General features: G+C 38.2%; 1 protein-coding gene across 3 annotated transcripts in view; it reads right to left on the bottom strand.

The window, feature by feature from the left end:
- Nucleotides 1-23,481, bottom strand: part of SCAMP1 (secretory carrier membrane protein 1) — a 132,929-nt gene that overhangs the window by 108,640 nt on the left and 808 nt on the right. The gene's annotated exons all lie outside the window — the stretch shown is intronic.

The raw sequence follows: 23,481 nt of genomic DNA, 5'->3' as shown, positions 1-23,481 counted from the left end.
CACAGATTGCTGCACCCCACTCCCAGAGTTTCTGATTCAGTAGGTCTGGGGTGGGACCTGAGAATCTGTATTTCTAACAAGTTCCCAGGTGATGCTGCTGGTCTGGGGACCACTGCTCCCTTGTCTACACTGTACACTGTCCAATCCATCTTCCTCAACACAGTCATCAAAGTTACCTTTCAAAAATGTAAAGCTAATCTTGTCATTCCCCTCCTCCAATCCCTCTCCTCTGCCCCTTATCCATTTCAGACTTTTAGAGACTCAACTATAAAATATACATTCCTCAAAATGAGATACAGAGTTTCCAACTAGCCCCTGCCTACCTTTCCAGCCTTATCAACTCTCTTATAACCACCCTCACACCTTGCCAGTCCTTTCCCTTAACCAAACAAAACAAGCTACTGGGCTTCCCTGGTGGCTCAGTGGTTAAGAATCTGCCTGCCAATGCAGGAGACATGGGTTCGAGCCCTGGTCCAGGAAGATCCCACACGCCACGGAGTAACTAAGCCCATGCACCGCAAATACTGAGCCTGCACTCTAGAGCCCACGAGCCACAACTACTGAGCCCGCAGGCCACAACTACTGAAGCCCACATGCCTAGAGTCCGTGCTCCGCCACAAAAGAAACCACCACAATGAGAAGGCCGTGCACCGCAACAAAGAGTTAGCCCCGGCTCCCACAACTAGTGAAAGCCCACGTGCAGCAACAAAGACCCAACACAGCCAAAAATTAATTAATTAATTTTAAAAAACAACAAGCTACTATATAAGGAGTCTCTAACTTGGCAATAAGCAATTGGTAAGTATAAATTAAAAGTACAGCAGAGATGAAAAAGTCTTTAGGCCTGCTCAACAATAAAATGGGAAGGGGGCAAAGGAATCACTCTACCTCCTCTCAGGGTTACCCTCCCCAGTTTATTCAAAAATGAGTAGGAAGATTATCAAGAGGGGATGTATGCATCAGGGGGAAAATTAAGAAAATAGAAACATGAATATTTTAATCGAATTTTTAATCAAGTTGGCACTGTTGTGCTTAAATTTAGAAGTGGGCTCAGGGTCAAGAAGTGGAGACCTAGCAAACCCAGATGGTCCAGCTGCAGTCACGTCACAACGCCCAGCCCACCACAACCCACCACAACCCACCACAAAACCAGGCAACCTGTGAATGCTCAGACACCATATGCTTCCTTGGCATTGCTTCCTCTGGCAGTAATACTCTTCCAGGCAGGGTCAGCCTAGCAATCTCCTCCTCTTCCTTAAAGACTCAACCCCAAAGCTACCTCATATGCTAACCAATAATCTTCCTGATACCTTCCTGATATCCAAGTCACTCCATCCCAATCTCAATGCTCCCACAGAACTTGGTATTTATCTCCATCAGCATTTATTTCACTGAACCATGATGATCTTCATGCAAGTCTTTTTTCCCAAATTAGACTGTGACATCTCTGAATACAAGAAATATGTAAATAGGTTTTTTTTATTTAATCATACATGAGAGGTAACAGTTTCTTGAGTGATTATTATTACGACCTCTGGGGGGGGAAATCCAGAATAATTATTCGCAACAGTAGCAGCAGTGATAACCAAGAAATACTTCCTTAAAAATTAATATAAATATGAAGTTAATTCAAAACGTTTAAGTGAAAAGATGTTTAATTAATGTTTACTTTCACTCATAAGAAGGGAAACACTAATTAAAACTACGGCTGACCCCCCTCAACAACACGGGGGTTAGGGGCGCCAACCCTCGGCTCAGTCAAAACTCCTTGTATAAGTTATAGTTGGCCCTCCCTATACTCCACATCCATGGTTCTGCATACATAGATTCAATCAAGCACAGATCGTGTAGTACAATAAAATTTACTATTAAAAAAAATCCACATATAAGTGGACCCACAAAGTTCAAACCTGTGTTGTTCAAGAGTCAATTGGATGCTGATGTAATCATTTCTCACGTATCAGATTAGCAAAAATCCAAAAGTCTGACATACTCTGTTGACAAAGCTGTAAGGAAATAAGGATTCTCACACATTCCTAATAGGAACAGAAACTGTTACAGCCTTTATGGAGGGAAAGTTGGCAAGTGCTAGCAAAACTACATCTGCATTTAAACTATGACCCACAATCTCATTTCTAGGAATTTATTCCAAAGATGAACTGCAAAATACTATTTGTAATAGCAAAGAATGGAAGCAAACTAAATGTCTATCAATAGAAGATGGCTGAATAAACTACAATACATCTATATGACAAAGTACTATGCAGCTGAGTATTATGCAGTTGTAAAGTGGTGTAAGATCTACATGCTATGGAATAGTGAAAAAGTAAAGTGCAGAATAGTGTAAATATAATGTTGCCTTTTATCCACAAAGGAAGATAAAAATGAATGTCTTTATTTTTTAAAAAGAATAAACCAAAAACAAACAAGAATGATTGCTTATAGAGAGAGGAAGAGAACAGTGAGCAGACAGCATAAACTTGGAAGCTAGACTTCTCTGAATGTACCGTCTTTTATAGTTTTTCCTTTGGAACCATGAAAATGTTTTCCACAATTACAGAAGAAAATTAATTCAAAAAGAAAAAAGGGGGGAGGCAAAATGTAGGGTCGGAAAGATGGATCCTGCTTAGCCAACATTCATGCAATCAATGTCATTCTCTCAGCGCTACTTAAGTACAATGAGTTCCAACTTTCATTCTACAAATACATATATCCAATTATCAAGTGTCCTAAAATTCAAATTCACATTAAGTTCTTTTTTTCTTTAATCCTACATAAGGTACAACTTAGTTCTAAAGAGGCCTAAAATGAAATCATTCTTCCAATTTTCTACTTGTGACTACAATAATTTAAATGATCTTGTTTCCTTTTAGATTCTAGAAAAGTTTAATCCAGGCTGAAAGTTAACTGGCGGTTTGCCAAAATCACTGTCTCAAGTGAACTGAGTTCAATTCTAGTCGGTCTGGAATTTCCCCTAACATAGTATTAGGTGACCAAGCAGTAGACTATATGCCAAGAATGATCTAGCCAAGAATGATTTAGGGGGCTTCCCTGGTGGCGCAGTGGTTGAGAATCTGCCTGCCAATGCAGGGGACACGGGTTCGATCCCTCGCCTGGGAAGATCCCACATACCGTGGAGCAACTGGGTCCGTGAGCCTCAACTACTGAGCCTGTGCGTCTGGAGCCTGTGCTCAGCAACGAGAGGCCCGCGCACCGCGATGAAGAGTAGCCCCCGCTCACCGCAACTAGAGAAAGCCCTCGCACAGAAATGAAGACCCAACACAGCCAAAAATAAATAAATAAATTAATTAATTAAAAAAAACTCACTCACTAAAAAAAAAGAATGATTTAGGAAGATAAAGAACTGATATCTCTGAATTATCACATGATTAACATTTCAAATTAGTTTTTAATAAATGTAAACAGTGTTGAGGGAGCTATAGTCTCTAAACTGGGAGAAAAGCAACAAAGCTGATGATTTAAGTAATAATGATCTTTCAATTCCTATTAAGTATTGAGCACTTATTTACATTATTTCCAACCCTTTCTATGATCCTCCTTGGTGGATGGTATTGTCCCATTTTTCAGAAAAAGAAGCTATGGCCTTAAAAAAGAAACTTCCTCAAGGTTAAGTAGCATATATCTGAGATAAACTACGAAGCCAGGACTTCTAATGCCTATATACACTCTTTCCATCAGATATACAAAAAACAGTTTACCACAATCATAACTTTATCCAGAGAAGACACTGGTTGAGCTCGTTGCTTACTGATTCTAAAACTTTAGCAGGAAAATCTCACCTCCTCTCCAACACAATCAAAATGAAATTGTTTTAACTGTTAAGTTGGTTGCTTCTATGACAGTGGTTCTCAAACTTCGCAAGCACTGGAATCACCTGGAGGGCTTGTTAAAACCCAAACTGCTGAGGCCCACTCTGAATGCACCTTGATGCGCAGGATGGCAGCTGAGAATTTGCATTTCTACCAAGGAAAGCATTCTGACCTGGTCTTATTTTATTGACTTAGAGGAATGTACTGGACTTCTGTATTTTACTAACTTTCAAGAATCAAGACATTCTTTAGAGTTTAAATATCCTTTTTGGACCTGACTATCCATAAAGTTATGTCATTTAGTCAAGCCGGGGCTACTCTGCTAACCCTTTAGTAAGCAACTTAACTCCATGGTCATGTTTCATTAAAAACCAAGCTGCATTAAAAAACTAAATGTTTTTTCAAAGAAGAGAATAAGTAAATATTTTACATCTAGCATAATGAGCTCTTTTCTATCTTTAATCCAAGTTTCTTTACCTCCAGGGTTGTGCACCTTCTTTACCTCCAGGGTTGTGCACCTTCACTGTATTTCAATTGATTTCCTCCATCATGCTTTATACATTGGACTTTCTCAATCACTACCACATATAACCACAGGAAGATTCCAACCTGGCAAGAAAGTACTTTCACCTTCCGCTAGACATGAGGACATTAATTCAATAATAGTTTCTGCAGGGAACTAAGATCCTGCATGCTGCCTGGCTCAGCCAAAAATAATAATAAGTTTCTTCAATAAATATTTCTTGTGAATAATCAACTCCAGTCTCTTCTCTGTATATATATATCACCCTCAAGCTAAATAGTAGGCTAAAAACAAAAAAAGCCTACGTGGATGACTGTGTACAACCATACATTATGTATCCACTTACTGTATCTGCTAACACTTAATAGGTTTGGGTTTCAAAATTAACATTCAGGGCTTCCCTGGTGGTGCAGTGGTTGAGAGTCCGCCTGCTGATGCAGGGGACACGGGTTCGTGCCCGGGTCCGGGAAGATCCCACATGCCGCGGAGCGACTAGGCCCGTGAGCCATGGCCGCTGAGCCTGCGCGTCCGGAGCCTGTGCTCCGCAACGGGAGAGGGCACCACAGTGAGAGGCCCGCGTACCGCAGGAAAAAAAAAAAAAAAAAATTAACATTCAAAACTTTGTGTCTTAGGTACTCGTTCTAAAGCAGAAAAGAGGACTAGGTCTAGGAATTAGAAACTCTGGGTTCGCTAGAAATGACTAGCCTCTGCAACCTTAAGCAAGTCACCTAAACTCTCAATTGTCTCATATGTAAAATAGGAGAAATATGATAGATGACTGCCCTGGTCAGTTGCAGCTCTGAAATGTTATGCTATAGACTATAAGTCTTTTATTGTTTGGAAAGGTGACTGCCTGTATTCAACCCTCCCCACCCCACTAATGAAAAGCTGTAAACATTGAACAGGCACTTCATATTTCAATGTGACTCCATTTTTCATCAGTAAAATGCATCACATAGCTCACGAGCTACTACATGTAAAATGCTTAATACAGTTCCTGCACATGGAAAACACTTGTGTGATAGCTAAGGCTGTTATCATTATTACCAACAAAATAGGATCAAACAGAAAAAGCTGTCCATTTTTGATTAACTGAGGTATCAAGAACATACAGAGCATCCTATGTAATGAATAGGCCAAAAAACCACCACAGCCACCTTCTGAGGAAAGCAATCAGGAGTTCTCCCTCCACCTAGCCTTGTGTTATGTGACCCCAATAGCTTAGCTACATGTGAAAGGATGAAGAATAGGCCTCTGTGCCAACGGCAGCCATTTTTAGAACTGGACATGAGGGAGCCTAGCAGACCCCAACAGAAGTGACTCTATATTGGATAATAACTAATCAATCCAATTAGGGACTATTTGTTGAGGCACTTGAATATGAGACATAACGATTGTACTATAATCAGCAGCAGTAGCAGATGACACTAGTTCATGGTATAAAGACAAATAGAAGCTAAGTCATAAGAAGGTGACCATAAAAGCAGCAGTAGGTTCAGCACCTGAGGGGAATGGCATTTACGAGAGTTGCCAGTGAGTCACCAAAGCAAAAAGAGGGCCAAGAGAGTTACTGCTCTTCCAGTTGATGAGGAATGACTGGTGTTAGAGAAGTTTTCACATGTTCCTATAGATCCTCAGAAGGGCCTCGGGAAGAAGGGAAAAGGAGGAGGAAGTGTCAGAGGGGCAGAAGAGGGGGGAAAGGCTGGCAGAGATCAGCCCCCTAACCTTCACTTGAATCAGTGAAGCTCAATTTTTATGTTTTATAAATATTGATTTCACCTGAAAATGGTTTCCACTGCTTGGCAGGAGGGAGGTAAAGGGCAGGGGCTATGGATTGAGGAAACACCTTGTTAGCTCTCAGAAACTGTTTCATCACAACTGCAGAGATCGACTGTGTTGGGCTTCCTTCCCTCCCCAAGAATCCAAAACAAACAGACCTCCATCACCTGAGGTAACCTGAGTGCATCTCCATGCCTTAAAACCAGAACAGGTGGAACCAATGTTCTTTGCCATTTTGTATTCCATTAAAACTTTATGGAAAAACAGTTTATTGCCATTAACTACATTTAAATAAAATCTGGGTGAGAAAGATTTTATTAAGTATAATTATTTTCTGATGCCTAGTATACACACTGATCGCAAACATACTTACTGATCCAAAACTGCTGCTCAATCACTTTTTTTTACTCAAGTATAGTTGATTTACAATGTGTCAATTTCTGTACAAAGTGATCTAGTTACACACACACACACATATATATATATACGTTCTTTTTTAAATATTCTTTCCCATTATGATTTAGCATAGGATACTGAATATAGTTCTCTGTGCTATCCAGTAGGACCTTGTTTTTTATCCATTCCTTATACAAGAGCTTACATCTGCTAATCCCAATCTCCCACTCCATCCCTCCCCCAACCCCCTCCCCCTTTGCAACCACAAGTCTGTTCTCTATCACTTCTTAATTTCACTCTAATTTCACCTTCTCTCTCCCTTCCAATTTAAAAGAGAGGGAGGAGAGTACAACTCTAATTTATCCTTTACTTTTCTTAGTGATATTCCCCACAGTTCCAAAGTTTAAGCCAACTTGACAAAACCTATTTAAAAGAACAACAACAAACCTCTCTTTATATACAGGTTTCATCTCTTCCCATCTTTTCTCAGGATCACCCTATCAGTTACCCTTTTCTCTCATATGTTCATCTGCTTCCTCTCAACAGGATGCCTCACATCTACATTTCAAGTCTCAATCATCATCTTTAAAATGCACACAAGCAAAGAAAACCAAAAGCATCCCTTCAATCACTCTCAAGCTACTATCAGCCCCCCTCTTTCTTTCCACTTCTCCAACTCCCAACCCACACTCCCTCCCACTAGCTGCCAGTATTTTTCATATGTAAACTGCAATGGCCTTCTTATTGTTCCCCCCCCCATCTTCTGACCCCTTCCCCAACGTATTCTTCAGTGATCCAGGATGAGCTTCTCAAAATACAATCTCATGTCACACCTACAGATTTGATGAATGTGAAGAGAACAAACATATATTAAGTTTGGTTTATGCTCTCAATAATCGAAGAGCATATTTTGGGCCTATGAAAATTTACAAATCTTTGGGAATGGACAATGAATAACTGGTAAAATCATTTATGGGATAGAGATTGCAAAGATGGGTAAATTCTTACCATCCACAAAAATGACTGCTAAGGCACGAAGACAAGCTTTAAACCAGTGATAACCACTGACATTTTTATCAAACACAGCTAAAGCCCACTACTGCTGTAATATTATATTTTACTCACGTAGACCTTTGCTATATAACGTAGTGGCCACTAGCCACATGTAGCTCTTGAAATATATCTAGTCCAAATTGAAATGTGCTGAAAGTATAAAACATACCATGTTTTTGACTTCAAAGCACAAAACAATGTAAAATATCAATAACTGTTATGTTGATTATGTGCTGAAAGATAGTTTGTATATACAGGGTTAAATATATTATTAAAATTAATTTCACCTGATTTTTTTCCATGTGGCTACTGCAAAATTTTAAATTACATGTGGCTCAAATATTTGCATTCAACAGTGCTGATCTAGTCATTATAATTTATTCAAGAATGGCTAATAATTTCACTTTCATCCATTTGGGCAAATTCAGTATGTTACAAAAAGGAAAACAAACTCAGACTTAAAGCTAAATTCCCTCGAAGTTTTTCAAAATACAAAAGATGACAAGAGACCTGATCAGAAGTTTTCCGAGCCAACGTTCTTATACAACACGGTAGCAGACTTTCACCATACTTTTTCACTTTCCTCACACTTTTTCACGATACCAGAAGACAATAATTTACATATTTTTAAAAATTCAGAAAAAAATGAATATTTACAATTCTATCAAGGAAACCTATGGGAAACTGAAGACAGCTAAAGCCAAGACAGACTGAAGGAGAAAGAATTCATCTAGTTTAGCACAATACTAGATTTTTTAATTATCTCATGTAATCCTGAGCACCCCTATGACTTAGATTCTATATCCTTAGATTCTATATCCTTTCTTTCACCGCTAAGAATACTAGCTCAGAGATAGTTAAGTAATTTGCCCAAAGTCATATAAGTTAACAAGTGACATGGTCAAGATTCAATTTCAAATCCGACTCCAAAGACCAAGTTTTTAGAAGAAAATCTGATAAAGAATACAAATTTATGTTTCAAACAATATGTCTTCAAAAGAAAAAGGCTGAATTAAACACTGCATTGCTCCACAAAACTTAATTAAAATACTCAATAGCTCTGCTTAATCCAATCAATATTACACACTAGACTAGGCAACTTGATTAAACGAGAAAAGTCACAAACTAGGGGCTATGAAAGGTACTATCTTCAGAGAGTAAAATTTTTTTCCTACTCTATACTTCTCAAAGCTATTGTAATCATATGAATTTAAAACACACTGAGAATTTCAAGGGGGGAGGGGGAACTACTACAAGAAGCCATTAAAAATCTCAGCAAGACTAAAGCAACATTTAGCAAAACTTCTATAACTCATTATAAGGAGTGCTTAATAATCACTAGGAATTATTCAATAGATCATGATGTTGAAAAATTAATATTCATTGTCTCTGCAAGTCATGACAATCTTAACTCAAACCTGAGAGACTCAAAACTAATTTTTTATGGACCAGATCGCTCCTTAGTAAATTAGAAACAACTGAAGCAAACACACCCAAGCAGATCTGCCTCGTAAGTGCAACTTAAAAGTTAACAAACCACACCTTAAATTGCAATTTTTGTCCGTGTTAACACCAGCATTAAGTGCCCCCCAAAAAAATTAGTTCACTATCTAGCCCCTCTACATTCTAAAGGAAGAATTCTTTGGAAACAAAACATAATTTCTGAACATAATATAATTTGGTGAAAATTTCAACCAGATAATTAATGATCTATGGAAGGGACTTAAATAATATAGAAAGTAAGAAACTCTAGTTTCTTAGCCCACAGTCAAAATGAAATTAAGAGATCTGGTGCTTTCTATTCTATATTATATTGTGTATATATATATATATATATATATGTTCTATTTAATATTGCCAACAGCACTCTGAGCAATTGCTTTAAGAAATCCTCTATCCTTATTAAAGCCATTCATGGAATAGTTTTCATCCAAGTTCTGTTAATTCCTGACTAAACTTGGAACTATTAACCTCTGTGTCTGAATTTTCCCATCTATAAAATGAGGGAGGCAAATTATAACAACACCTAAGCTTTCTGCCTCAGACTCTGCATTCAGGGGAACTGAGGCTACAATACCGACCAATTCTTTCTCCTTCAAAGCACTTAATCGCACATTATGTCTCCCAACCCAAGTGTCGATCCTTAACATCAGGGACTTCTTCATCTCTGTATTCCTAGTGACTATCACAGTGTCTGATTCACTTTCAGTGCTCCATAAATTTTTGGCTAAATAATCTACTCTTGTTCCATTTTCAATGATAATAACCTCTTAAAGACAACTGAATTTGAAACTGTTTAATCTCTAATACGATCACAGCAATTACACAAAAACTTTAAGTAACTATAAAGACCTTATCAAACTGGCAAATACTACAGTTTAAATATAATGGTGATAAAGACTGAGAATATGCTTGACTTGTTTTTCAAATTATGCCACTGGATCCACATTAGCCATCTAACCAAAATAACAGAAAATAGTCCACTGGCAAAAGAATTAGCAAATGCCATGAGACATCACTAAAATAATGGGGTCCTACAATTCCAAACTGCATATTTATTATGTGGCACCATTTCTGAGCTACGTGAATTACATGAAAGCCAGACAAAAAAAGACAATATGTCTAAAGATAGAGCAGTGGCTAGAAACCTGAACAAATGACTTCTTAAACCAACAGGGTAAAGAACTGAACATTAAGATAGTATCAAAGTGTCCTACATCTATAATAAATCCTTAAGAAAGATTTTAAAAGTTAAGTAACTTTAGAGAACTGACACCTCTGACCATACACAAAAATTAACTCAGAATGAATCAAAGCCCAAAATATATGCACTAAAATTATAAAACTCTTAGAAGAAAACACAGGAGTAAATCTTCATGACCTTGGGTTAGACAATGTCTTCTTAGATATAACACCAAAAGCACAAGCAACAGAAGAAAAAAACAGATAACTGGACTTCAGCAAAATTTAAAACTTTCCTGCTATAAAGTACACCATCAAGAAAATAAAAAGACAACCTACAAAATTGGAGAAAATTTTCACATATATCTGATAAGTGACCTGTATCTAGAATATATATAAAAAAACTTTATCTCAGTAATAAAAAGACAACAATTTTTAAATGGGCAAAGGATCTGAATAGACATTTCTCTAAAGAAAATGTACAAATGGCCACTAAGCACATGAAAAGACACTCAGCATCACTAGCTATCAGGGAAATGTAAATCAAAACCAAAATGAGATACCACTTCACACTACTAGAATAGCTATAATAAAAAAGATAGTATTGGCAAGGATGTCAAAAAACTAGAATCCTTACACCCTCCTGGTAAGAATGTAAAATGGTACAGCCATTTTGGAAATTACTTTGGCAATTACCAAATGACCTAGCAATTCCACTCCTAGGTATACATCCATACGTCCACTTGTAAAAAACTTGTACAAATATTCATAGCAGCATGATTCCTAACCGCCAAAAGTTGGAAACAACCCAAATTTATATCAATTGACAAATGTACAAATACAATGTAGTATACCCATGCAATGGAATTATAATTTGACAATAAAAAGAAATGAAGTCCTGATACATGCTATAATATGGATGAACCCTAAACACATGATGCTATATGAAAGCTACCAGTCATAAAGACTACATACTGTATGATTCCATTTGTATGAAGTGCCCAGAAAGAATATTAGTGGCTGCCTAGTGCTGGAGAAGTTGGGAGGGAAATGTGGAATGGCTGCTAAAGGGTATGGGGTTTCTTTCTGGGGTGATGAAAATGTTCAAAAATTGATAGTAGTAATGACTGAACAACTGTGAAAATACTAAAAATCACTAAATTGTACCCGTTAAATTGGTGAACTGTATGGTATATGAATTATATCTCAAAGTTGTGTTTTAAAGATAATCAAAAAATATAATAATCAGATGTAACATTTCTTGGAAGAAATGTTGCCAACCAGCTATAAATCCATGTCTTCAAAATCTAAGTACCAAATCACTCACTGCCCTCATTAGAGAAACGCTCATTAGGAAAGTAAAAAGGGATAGGGTAGGGGAATTGGCGAACGGAGACTACAATGACACCAGAGTTGGAATACTTACAAACTGGATACTTTATTTTAGCATTGTATTATACGGAATCATGAAAATTTCTTCTGAAATTTGAGAAATTGGGTAGCTAAAAGAGCTAGGCCCCCCAATACTAATGCACAGACATAAAAAGAAAAGGGTTGATCACAAAGAACAGGAAAATATTGGTCATGTCTGTTCAACTGACTGCCAAGCTCAAATGACCACTAATGAATGAGCCACTGAACTGATATCCTAAGGATGGGAGGACACCCCTTATTTCCAATAAACTCTCAAGAGATTTTTGCAACAAAAAGTTTGTTTTATCATACATAGTGGTTCTCCACCAAGATTAATGAGTTTTCTGTCACTCATACTAAATACTGAAATAGCAAAACAATTACCGCTAAATGTGGTAAGCAGACCTGTGAAAAAACTTTTTAAAGTCTTAGTATTTTGGTCATATTATAGGCAGTCAACTTTTTTTTTTTAACACCTTTATTGGAGTATATTTGCTTTACAATGGTGTGTTAGTTTCTGCTGTATAACAAAGTGAATCAGCTATACATATACATATGTCCCCATATCTCCTCCCTCTTGCGTCTCCCTCCCACCCTCCCTATCCCACCCCTCTAGGTGGCCACAAAGCACCACCAAGTTGATCTCCCTGTGCTATGTGGGGCTTCCCACTAGCTAGCTGTTTTACATTTGGTAGTGTATATATGTCCATGCCACTGTCTCACTTCATCCCAGCTTACCCTTTCCGCTCCCAGTGTCCTCAAGTCCATTCTCTACATCTGCATCTTTATTCCTGTCCTGCCCCTACGTTCTTCAGAATCTTTTTTTTTTTTTAGATTCCATATATATGCGTTAGCATACAGTATTTTTCTCTTTCTGACTTACTTCACTCTGTATGACAGACTCTAGGTCCATCCACCTCACTACAAATAACTCAATTTCGTTTCTTTTTATGGCTGAGTAATATTCCATTGTATATATGTGCCACATCTTCTTTATCCATTCATCTGTCGATGGACACTTAGCTTGCTTCCATGTCCTGGCTACTGTAAATAGAGCTACAGTGAATATTGTGGTACATGACTCTTTTTGAATTATTGTTTTCTCAGGGTATATGCCCAGTATGAGATTGCTGGGTCATATGGTAGTTCTACTTTTAGTTTTTTAAGGAACCTCCATACTGTTCTCCATAGTGGTTGTATCAATTTACATTCCCACCAGCAGTGCAAAGGGTTCCCTTTTCTCCACAACCTCTCCAGCATTTATTGTTTGTAGATTTTTTGATGATAGCCATTCTGACCGGTGTGAGGTGATACCTCATTGTAGTTTTGATTTGCATTTCTCTAAGGATTAGTGATGTTGAGCATCCTTTCATGTGTTTGTTGGCAATACATTTTGGAGAAATGTCTATTTAAGTCTTCTGCCCATTTTTGGACTGGGTTGTTTTTTTGATACTGAGCTGCATGAGCTGCAGCAGTCAACTTTTAAATGTTGTTTTTCCACCTCAGATTAAATATATGTTTTACAGAACATTTTTTTAAATTAATTAATTAATTTATTTTTGGCTGTGTTGGGTCTTCATTGCTGTGCACGGGCTTTCTCTAGTTGCAGAGAGCGGGGGCTACTCATCATCACAGTGCACAGGCTTCTCATTGCAGTGGCTTCTCTTGTTGCATGCGCCTTAGGCGCAGGCTTCAGTGGTTGTGGCTCGTGGGCTCTGGAGCACAGGCTCAGTAGTTGTGGCACACGGGCTTAGTCTCTCCACGGCATGTGGAATCTTCCCGGACCAAGGCTTGAACCTGTGTCCCCTGCACTGACAGGCAGATTCTTAACCACTGCACCACCAGGGAAGCCCCCAGAACATTTTCTTATGAAATGATTTCTGGCTAAATGACCTACTCTTGTTAACTTAGTGGTTAAGCTCTTCAGACCAGTACTTAAAATCATACCACCAAATCCAAATCTACAACAATATATTCACGGGGAGAAAATGTTCAGAGTTCCAACTGTGACACTAGGGATTCGTCTCCTGCTAGCTTCCCATGATGTCAAAAAGTAATCATAATCATAACTTTAAAAAATATTAGACTCAAGTATAATAAAAAGAACACTAGATATCCTTTTCAAAAATCATCAACATTAAACAACCAAGTGTACAACTTTCCAACATTTAAACAAAGTTTACATCACAAGGTGATTTGTCATAAAAATAAAATGAGCTCTCATTACCCTCAGTTCAAGTTGTGATGTATAATAGCTTCTAAAATTCCCACACTTTGTAAGACAACCAGTAATTTCTATGTTTTGTTTTTGTTGCTATTTCTGTTAATACCAAAAGTTTAAAAGTTAATAAAAATTAGAGTCTGCCTTAGGAAACATAGGCAATTTGGGGATAAAATAAACGAGAAGAATAAATAATCACATGTTGCAACCAAAGATAATCTTGCACCATAATTTATTTCCTTTACCTGTTATTTTAAGAGCTTCCCATCTTTGTCTTAATTCAAAAGCTAAACTTCTGGAACTATAAGAAATGTAAAAAAATAAAAAAATAAATACTGAAGGCAGAAAAATTAAGCAATTTGCCTAAGGTCACCTAGCTAGGAGGCGGACAAGCAAATCTAGGCTGCCTGTTTCCAAAGCCACCCTTTCACCAACTCCCCTGGGCCACCTCTGTAAACTTCATTAACTTCTTCCTCTAAGCCCCCAGCACCAGGCTAAGAACACAGAAATGTTTGTCTGCAATATATATAGCTCGTAGAATATTTTCTTATGGACTCAACTCTAAATGGTGGTTAAGTTCCCCTGAGATTCAAATATAAACATTTCCATAAAATTTTTTTTAATCAAGTAGAAAAAGCATGTAACACTTCTTTGAAGCTTAGGGAATACATTAATTTACATTTTTATAATATGCCACTTACTTGTAAGCAATTCACTAAAATTTATGACTGTTTGACATGCCAAAAATTAGGTATGCTAGGCCATAAATAAAACCACAAGACTGGCTACATCAACTCAAAAGAAGCATCAACAGCTTCGGGAAAATTGCTAAGTGGTAGTAAAATTACACTAGTACACCAGCCCCTGCCGTGACTGGCCCATATTCTTGATGCTTTTTTCCTATCACCTACCACCTTCCACCTTCCACATATATTCCTCATCACTATATGAGAATTCTAACCACCACTGAAGGGTTCCCACAGATAAAATGATGGCCAGTAGCATATATACAACTCTGCCTTTGCTTATTTCTCTTGAACAAAGTGGAAACATCCAGTATTTGTTGTGTACATATTGTTTTTTCTATGATATGCATTGTTTTGGCTGTGTTTGATAAGAAAAAATCTTTACTAGCTACATATACTAAATCACTTGCATTCAAATGTCTGATTTATTTTTCTTCTATTAACAATCAATTTAGAATTATAATGCATACCTATCACAAATCCTTTCTTCCTAGTCTGATCTCACCAATACTCAAAATGCACTACACTTTATAATATACACTTATTTCTTGCTTTATTCTTTTAAGAGGTTCCAACAGTTCTGCTGATATGCAAAAGAAATTCACTAATTCATCTGTACTCTGTAAAATAAATGGAAGTGTTTCTTTTAAAGAAAAGGAAAAGTATAAAGTTGGTAATATTGATGTATTTAGAATTACATTCTAAAAACAAGTATAAAACCCACTATTACACTTTTTTTTTTTTTTTTTTTTTTTAAGTTTTGAAACAAGCAGAGATTAGAAGGAGTTGCAACACTAGCTCTGGCAATTTGGGAAGCTGGGAAAGCTAATATATATACTCTAGGGACTTCAGCAGGTATTTGGGAGCCATTTTGCATGAAATATGAAGGGCTTTTTTAACTAAAATATTTCATTTCTTTTGCAAGAACACAGATTAAGAATAGAGATCTTTCAACGAGGGTGCCAAGATCACTCAAAGGAGAAAGAACAGTCTATTCAACAAAGGGTGTTGGAACAACTGGATACCCACATTCAAAAGAATGAAGTTCGACCTTACTTCACACCCTACACAAAAATTAACTCAAAATGAATCATAAAGCTAAACGTAAGAGCTAAAACTATAAAGCTCTTGGAAGAAAACACAGGGATAAATGTTCATTACCTCAGGTTTGGCAAAGGATTCTTGGATACAATATCAAAACAAAAGCCACTAAATATAATTCGACCTTAATCAGAATTTAGAACTTTTGTGCTTCAAAGGACATTAACAAGAAAGTAAAAAAGTAATCGACAAAATGGGAGCAAATATTTGTAAATCGTATATCTGGATAAAGGATTTATATCCAAAATATATTTAAAAAATCATTTATAACTCAATAATAAAAAGACAATTTACCCAATTTTAAAATGGGCAAAGGATCTGAATAGACATTTCTCCAAAGATGATATACAAATGGCCAATAAGCACATAAAATATGTTCAACATCATACAGTCATCAGGGGAATGCAAATCAAAACCAAAATTAGATACTTCACACTCACTAGGATGGCTACAACTATTAACAGGTAACAACAAATGTTGACTAGGATGTAGAGAATCCGGAACCCTCATACACTGCTGGCGGGAATATAAAATGGCGCAGCCACTTTGGAAAACTGTCTGGCAGTTCCTCAGATGATTCAGCATTGTTACCAGAAGACCCAGAGATGCTACTTCTAGGTATATACCCAACAGAAATTAAAACAAGTGTTCAAACAAAATCTTGTATACAGATGTTTATAGCACCATTATTCGTAAGAGTCAAAAGGTGGAAACAACCCAATGTCCATCAACTGATGAACTGGCATTACTAATTCTTATAAGCACCCCATGCCAAACGCCAGGGAGGAGATCACTGACGTTGCTATCTGCATACACACTGACAAGGATTTCTTGTGGCATTTCTTGCACAGGGAAGACAACTGGTACAAAGTCAAATCCAACCAACCTCCACACCGTCTTTTATGCCCATACCTATTAAAAGTTGGGAAATTTCCTTCTTGTGATTTAAAAACGTCCCATAGAGTTTGGACTTTCATTACCACCAAAAACTAAGTACAACTTTAATTATATCATGTAGACCTCTTCTATCATTTTTATCTGTATTCGGTCTAAATACAGGTCTTTTTCTTTTTTCATAAACTTATTTTTGGCTGCGTTGGGTCTTCGTTGCTGTGCACGGGCCTTCTCTAGTTGCTGTGAGCGGGGCTACTCTTTGTTGTGGTGCACAGGCTTCTCATGGCGGCTTGTCTTTGATGTGGAGCACAGGCTCTAGGTGTGCAGACTTCAGTAGTTGTGGCACGTGGGCTCAGTAGTTGTGGCTCGCAGGCTCTAGCGCACAGGCTCAGGAGTTGTGGCGCCCGGACTTAGTTGCACTGTGGCATGTGGGATCTTCCCGGACCAGTGCTCAAACTCGTGTCCCGTGCATTGGCAGGTGGATTCTTAACCACTGCACAACCAGGGAAGTCCCTAAATACAGGTTTGATTTTTTTTTTTTTTTTTTGGCTGCACTGGGTCTTCATTGCTGCGTGCAGCTTTCTCTAGTTGTGGCGAGCGGGAGCTATTCTTTGCTGCACAGGCTTCTCAGTGCGGTGGCTTCTCTTGTTGTGGAACTCGGGCTCTAGGTGCGCGGGCTTCAGTAGTTGTGGCTCATGGGCTCTAGAGCACAGGCTCAGTAGATGTGGTGCATGGACACAGTTGCTCCACGGCATGTGGGATCTTCCCCGACCACAGATCGAACCCGTATCCCCAGCAGTGGCAGGCAGATTCTTAAGCACTGCACCACCAGGGAAGTTCCTACAGGTTCGATTCTATCACTATTTGGGCAAGAAGATATTGCTTTGCATTTACCTTTAGTCAATTCTGGTTGAAAGAAACAGACTCTGCACACAGAAAGAAGGATGCCAGGTTTCACAGAGGCTGAAATTCTTCAAAACATGGCAATGTCTCTCGTAGCTCAAGAGCAGCTCAAATAAGGGACTGGAATTCTATAAAATGACCAGAAGCCCTGGTCAGACGATTCCTACTCTAGTGCTTCATGATTTGCATGATAGATAATTTGGCTCTTTCCTCATGTCTTTCCGTGGTTATTCCCACTACAACTACCTGACTTTTTCTCTGTGCTCTCAGTTCACGCTCCTGAGAAAGACAGCTCAGTTAACTATCACTGTTCTTGTTGGGGCAAAGTTTTTGGACCAAGAGATCTTATCTGCCCCTGATCAGCTCAAAGACTGGCTTCTGCTTGATAAGATCAGTCAGCTAAGACCAGCATGGCAAGTATCACATGGTAAAGGACATGATCGCCTATGTGTAAGTAATCACTTCAGGCTGTTCCCTCAGTAGATGCTGGGGCTCAGAGCATAGCATCCTAGAACATAAACCCTCTTCTCTGAGATGATCAGACTCAATTCCAATATCCAGTAGATTAAAACATGAGAGAGTTTACGCCTTCACAAAATGGTCCATAAGGGTACAAAAATGTAATAATTGGAGAGTTTTAAAGTAGAAAAAAAACTTGAGACACAAATCTCTGCCTTAGCATCTGTGATAGGTCATTGAAATTCTGTTTGAATTCCTTCAAGTGCTGGGGAACTCCATACCAAAAGAGCATTATCAGGCTATTCTAACAGATTTTTTTAAATCTTTATGTTAGGACAAAATCTATTTTCATATAAACTCTGCCAATTGGCCTTTTTTTCCTGAAGCAAGAACAAATTTATTCATTCAACCAACTAAGAACCCTTCAAGCATTTGTATATCTCAAACTTCCCTTTAGCCTTCTGTAGACTAAACCCATTGAGTAAACTTAATTTTCCTAGGACTTGATTCCAGACCCATGGTCATTCTGTCTTCTTCTTGGGAACAACCTATCTTGTTCAAACCAGTCTTTAAATACACACTTGGAACTGAAGACAATATTCACTGGATGGACAAGAACAGAATACTGTAGACTCATTTTTAAGAACTGGTCACTAACTTCATTAATCCAATATATATTTTCAGGAACTACATAACACTGTGATTCATATTAAGAAAATATCCAGTAAGTTTCCTGGATCTGCATTCAACACTAGTAAATATTAACTGCACTCCAAAAAACCTTTCTGGTTGAGGGGGGGCAACATCAGCAAAAGAACAGTTTATATCCAAAATTTTCACACTCACCATCATTTCTTTTACAATTATTGTTAAAGCCAAGGACCAAAATAAAACATGCTCAAACACTAGTTTTGTCATTTAGCATTTGTGAGAGGTACCCCACCCACACTAGCAGCCTCCCATTGTACCTGCCTGGGAGCTTACACTGCTGTAGGAGATATTCAATCTAGACAAAAGGTTTTCACGTATCTTAAGAGTGTTGATCCAGGGCTTCCCTGGTGGCGCAGCGGTTGAGAGTCCGCCTGCCGATGCAGGGGACACGGGTTCGTGCCCGGGTCCGGGAAGATCCCACATGCCGCGGAGCGACTAGGCCCGTGAGCCATGGCCGCTGAGTCTGCGCGTCCGGAGCCTGTGCTCCGCAATGGGAGAGGGCACAACAGAGAGAGGCCCGCGTACCGCAAAAAAAAAAAAAAAAAAAAAAAAAAAAGAGCGTTGATCCATAGCACCCTGACACTATACCCTAAATAAAGAAGACTGTCTCAAAAAGAATTACAGATGTGTTTTAAGCGATAGTTTGAACCCAGATAAGATTAACAAATTGTTAAGAGAGTTGTACCAGCCTGGACTAAAAGAAACAGAGATATTTCAAATTGAAAAGACGTTTCTGGGCTCCCAATTTTCAATGGGAAGGAAGCAGACTGAAAATACTACTCAGTTACAAACTGGAGTAATTTAGAGAAAAGAAGCACTTCTCAGAGGGTAGAGCCAAAAGCAGAAGAAAATAAGATTAGAAAAAGACTTCCAAGGTAGTAGAACTGGGCCCTAATCAAAGAACTCTCATTGCCCCCAAAGCAGGGGACCCTGACTAATGAGCCTGGCTGGATTTCAGACCTGCTGTTTGTACCAGCAACTGGTACGTGCCTCTCACTCCTCCATTTGATGGGAGTTCTATTGAGGTTATCCTGTACCTGTCTCACCATTTTACACTGGGTCTATCTTTTCAGTTCCTAGGTCTATATCAAGAGGGACAGAGTTCCTTTCATCAAGATGTGAAGTCTAATCCTCCCACTCCTTTTCTGAAGCTGGGCTGGTTTTGTGGCTTGTTTTGACTAAAAGAATGTAGCAGAAGTGAACTGACTCAAGAAGCCTTGTGGCTTTCACTCTTGTCTTCTTGGAACACTGCTACCACCACATAAAAAGCCCAGGCTATTCCTAGGAAATGCCACATGAAAGAGCACCAATCGCTGCCCCCACTGACAGCCCCAGGTAACTGCCAGGTACTTGAGCGAGGACATCTTAAACCATCCCGCTCTAGTCAAGCTGCTGGATGATTGAAGCCACATGAGTGACTCTAGACAATAACATTTAAAAACAAACTGTCCAGCTAAATGTAGCTCAAATAACAAAATACTGAGCAAATAATTTTTGTTTCAAGCCACTACATTTTGGGATTACAGTCAATCGTCCCTTGCTATAAGCAGGATATTGGTTCCAGGAGCCCCCTTGGATACCAAAATCCTCAGATGCTCAAGTCCCTTATATAAACTGGTGTAATGCAGTCGGCCTCCGTATCTGCGGATTTTGCATGTATTTGTTACACAGCAATAGATAACTGAAACAGAGGTAAATAAAATAATGATGCATCTTAATTTGATAAAATATAATCAGCAGCTCAATGGACTCTTTTTTAAAATATCGACCTGAGGAAAAGAGAGTGGGAACTCATACAGTTCACATGAACATAAAACACCACAGACCATAAATTACTACTGCTATGTTCCAGATTAATGCTGAAAGATAAAGAAAAAATCTTTTCCTGTTGCTATCCAATCTCCAGTCTTAAAATTTTAAATGGCTAAGGGAAGAGTGGCATCCACTTTATTGTAAATGAAAACAAAATGGGTAACATCCTTGAATTATGGGTCTCTTTTGTTTTTTTTTTTGTCTGCGTTGGGTCTTCGTTGCTGCGTGCGGGCTTTTTCTAGTTGCAGCGAGTGGGGGCCACTCGTTGCGGTGCGCGGGCTTCTCATTGCGGTGGTTTCTGTTTCAGAGCATGGACTCTAGGCCTGCAGGCTTCAGTAGTTGTGGCTTGCGGGCTCTAGAGCACAGGCTCAGTAGTTGTGGTGCACAGGCTTAGTTGCTCCGCGGCATGTGGGATCTTCCCAGACCAGGGCTCAAACTCATGTCCCCTGCATTGGCAGGAGGATTCGTAACCACTGTACCACCAGGGAAGCCCATGGGTCTCTTTTTAAGACAAAGTTTTCAATTTTCAACTTCAACTAAACTCTCAGGATACCACTGATATTACTGCAACTAAAAAGATAAATAAGAACACTGAATTTACGCCATTTTAAATAGATTATTTCAATAGAGTAGAATGTTTGAGGCCAAAATAAAATGGACAGTTGCTCAATTTTAATATAGAGTTCTTTTATTAGGGAGGAAGCATGTGAAGTGACAAAGCACTAGGATTCAGACAACCTGGGTCTACTCTTAGTAGGGAGACCTAGGGCAAACCACTTAATTATTTTTAGCCTTGATTCCTCAACTATGACCTGCCAAACGGCTACTATTAGCACTCTAGAAGGTTCAAAGGTAACATGAACTTCACCAAATTAATAAGCTAAGAATAATATCGTCAACTATAATTAAATACAGTTCCTTGAATTCCTATTCATACTACCTATTATTATCTAATTAAAGGCACCATGCATTGAACACTGATAACACACTAAATGTATGTTCACCTAATCCTATTAACAATCCTATGGAGAAGGTACTATTGATATTATTCTATTCTACATAATAGTAAACTAAAGGTATAGAGAGGCTAAGTAACTTTCCAAGGTTTCACAGCTGGTCAGTGACAAAGCCAAGATTAAATGCAGTTTGGGGTTTTTTGTTTGTTTTTTTAACTCTTGAGCCAAAATTTTACAATACTACATGAGAGCCTCAAGTCCAAGCTCCAAACACAAAACAAGAATTTTGGTGAAAGAAATGCAAACAGAGAATAGACAGTGCCATCAGCAATTGACTAGGAATCAGGTGATCTAAATTCCAATGCCAATTCTGTACTACCTACACCTCGATGTAAGACAATGGGCAAGTTAGCAAGTTAGCAATGGAAATCAAAGTTTTTAATCAAGAAGAAATTAGGATGGTTGCCAAATGTGAAATATGTATTTTGAAAATATGAACTTTATTTTTGAATATTGAAATATTTCAAATATTGAAAATAAGAACAGATTTGAGAAGAAAGCTGACGATAAGGTAACACAAAGATGCACCTGAGAACTTTTTATATGTAAGTAGAGAGGACCAGAAATGCTATTTCAAGAATCACATTTACACAGAAGGAAACCAACAGTAGAAAGAAGAAAGAATATGCTATAAACGTAAAGCTTTACATTGAGAGGAGGAAGGGCAGCTGAATTTAAGTAGAAAAATCAAAGGTCAGATACACAATGCTCTGACAGTCACCGAAAATATGGAAAGATCATAAACAGAAACGTGTACAACCAAGTCTTCTTTAGGCCTAAATTATCCATCCTTTGAGGCATTTTATGAACCTAAATAATCACTGTCCCCTGAATGCACCCACTTATAAAGAACAAAAAAGTTTATAATTTTATGCCACAATGAATATTTAAAGCTACTTTTGGGTTTAGAATTATTACATCAACCTTCTGTACAGCAGAAGAGGAAAGTGTCATGGCAACATTACATGTCACAAAAAAGCAGTCTGGGCTAAGAAGCCGACAATGTCTTGCCCTAACAAGAGAACTAGCTACGTAAATTAAGCCAGGAAATGGAATGACAGAACAGAAAACAGCCAAACTGTCAGATGCTGAATAAACAGCATCAATGAATTATTTGAATTAGGAAGAGCTAACAGGTTCTTAATGTTATACCTCAAAATATTCTAAAATAATACCCGTTTGGCAAGTGATGTCTCTTCAGAATGTTTATGATTTAAGAATAATCCGATTTTCCACAACATGGGATGATGGAATACTAAATACTAAACTTCTGGGGGGAAAAAAATTCTACTCAAAGTATAACCATATCATCTTTAAAACCTAAAAGTTTCAGGCCAGGTGTAGAGAATTTTCTTAAGTGATATTAGAGGCAAAGGAATAGCTGACTGAGTCTATTCTACATTTCTACAGTGAGTCAAGCTGTCAAAAATAATCTGTCAATAATAAGCTGTCAATAATAATCAGAATTATTTAGTCAAGATAATCCTCCATGAAATTAATCAGAAGAGGGATGTTTTTCCTCTTCTAGGATTCTTAATAAGAGATAAAACCAGGAGCAAAACAAGAGATGTAAATTCAACAAGCCAGAATTGACCCTTGTAGGACCATAAATTAAAGTTACTATTGTACATAACCAGGAGAAATTAACCAACTTCGAGCAACAGAAACAAATTACACGTGCTAAACAACAGCACTCATTAAAAAACCTGGAGTGGTACTTTTTAAGATATTTATATAGACGTTGCATTAATTTAGGCGCAGATAATGAACACCTCAGTCGTCTTCCTTTGCCGGTTTCTATGCCAAGCCCTCTCGAAGCTGGGATCCAAAAGGTAGACTCCAAGAAAGAAAGAAGCTCATGTGGGAAATGGTATCCTCATACAGCCCAGAGAACAGCTGACGCACAAGGAGCTTGGAAAATATCCCGTCGTTTACCTTACTA

The sequence above is a fragment of the Lipotes vexillifer genome, unplaced genomic scaffold (genome assembly GCF_000442215.2).
Source record: "Lipotes vexillifer unplaced genomic scaffold, Lipotes_vexillifer_v1.1 scaffold83, whole genome shotgun sequence".
NCBI lineage: Eukaryota > Metazoa > Chordata > Mammalia > Artiodactyla > Lipotidae > Lipotes > Lipotes vexillifer.
This window is presented reverse-complemented; position numbering and strand designations above follow the sequence as displayed.